The sequence below is a fragment of the Grammomys surdaster genome, unplaced genomic scaffold (assembly GCF_004785775.1).
Source record: "Grammomys surdaster isolate TR1022 unplaced genomic scaffold, NIH_TR_1.0 90511, whole genome shotgun sequence".
Classification (NCBI taxonomy): domain Eukaryota; kingdom Metazoa; phylum Chordata; class Mammalia; order Rodentia; family Muridae; genus Grammomys; species Grammomys surdaster.
Genome location: NW_021607674.1, coordinates 1 through 1817, shown reverse-complemented (window position 1 = coordinate 1817; position 1817 = coordinate 1). Strand labels below are relative to the sequence as shown.

Here is a 1817-nt window from a genome sequence, read left to right as displayed (position 1 = left end):
TGCATACAGAGATTACAACAATTTAAACACACACACACACACACACACACACAGAGAGAGAGAGAGAGAGAGAGAGAGAGAGAGAGAGAGAGAGAGAGAGAGAAAGAAAAGGAAGAAAGGTCCTATTGTGGTCCCAACAACAAACTCGAAAATCTGACAAATGCGGGCTCCAATGAGCTCTTTTATAAATACTTTAGATTAGGTACCATTATACAGAAAGTCAAGTTCATTTGAAATCGTCAAAAAAAAAATTTCCTGTTATTCCTCAAATGGTGCTTGTTATGATTTAGCATTTCTGTTAAATGCGTGCATTGAATTGTTAACCTAGCATAGCGGGTGCACCTAACTATTTATCACCAAGGGCTTTAACAACTTCTTCAACTTCTACTCTTTCTTGACCGTTCTGCACAATTCTCCTTTAGTGATTTTTTAAAAGAATTATTTATTTATTTATTATATATGTAAGTACACTGTCGCTGTCTTCAGACACACCAGAAGAGGGCATCAGATCCCAGTACAGATGGTTGTGAGCCACCGTGTGGTTGCTGGGAATTGAACTCAGGACCTCTGGAAGAGCAATCAGTGCTCTTAACTGCTGAGCAATGTCTCCAGGCCTGTAGTGATTTTTTTTTCCAATTGACTATCTTAGTTGAAGTTGATATTGATTTGAAGTTGCCCATTAGACTGCCACCAAATGATGCTGAAGAGAATGAAGTGAGACCCTCCCCCCAAGACCTAGTGACTTGAATGAAGTAAAGCCTGCATCAAAAGCAGGAAATCCACTGAAGGCAGAGAAAAAGGAGCTGGCACCTCAGCTTCTACTTCCTCAGGAACCCCTTTGGTTTCCAAAAAAGTCATCAAAAGGGTTTTCAGAGAAGTCGAATGAAAACTAGTCCCTTCCACCAAAAAATTCCCTGAAGACAACACTGGGTTCCAGAATGTGAAGCCAAACTCAAATGGATGGTCAATATGACTTCCACCTCCTCCTCCAGCCCCGGTTAATCCTTCTCTGCCGTATTTGTCGTAGATGTCCCGCTTTTTAGCATCCGATAACGCTTCCTTCATATGCCTCAGCTACTTGCTTGAATTTCTGCCTTCTGTTGCTTTATTTTCAGGATTTTTGTTCGGGTGCCATTTAAGTGCTTGTTTTCGATATGCCTTTTCAGTGTCCTCAGGTGACGCATGTCTCTGCACGTCCAGCACTTCATAGCGATCCACCGTGTTTTAACACTGCTGGACCAAATCCGAGGATGCGGCTGCCAGTGAGCGAGGGATGTCTGGTGGCCAGTCTTCTCATGGCTCTGGCACAGCTGCGCTGGTGGCGTGACAGCCTACTTTGTATTTCTTAAAGGTGCTGATATGTAGTCCATGCTGGTCCAGAGCTTGCGGTTCTTCTGTGTTTCTTCCAGGCACTATATTTAGAAGTACACGCTGGCATTTGAAGGTAGGAACTTCCAACACTCATTGGTTTGCCTTAGCATTTCTCACCAAAATGTGCACCCAGTTTCCTCCTTCCTTCCTTCCTTCCTTCCTTCCTTCCTTCCTTCCTTCTTTCCTTCCTTCTTCTCTTCCTCCCTTCCTCCCTTCCTTCCTCCCTTCCTTTCTTCTATTTTTTGAGGTATCACCATGTAGAATAGGCTGGCCTTGAACACAGGGAGCTACTGCAGACTACCCAGTTCTCTGCAGTGCTGAGGACTGAGTTGGTGGTCTGTTTTACTGACTCTACTATGGATAAAAGAGAGCTCACACACCACTCACGCCCCCACTTGCACCTATTGCAGTATGTATACAACAAACTCTCTTACAGGTAGAAACTT

General features: G+C 43.8%; 1 pseudogene; it reads right to left on the bottom strand.

Annotated features, from left to right (window-relative positions):
• Positions 1-357: 357 nt before the first annotated feature.
• On the bottom strand, positions 358-1224 carry LOC114635312 (annotated as a pseudogene).
• Positions 1225-1817: the final 593 nt, after the last annotated feature.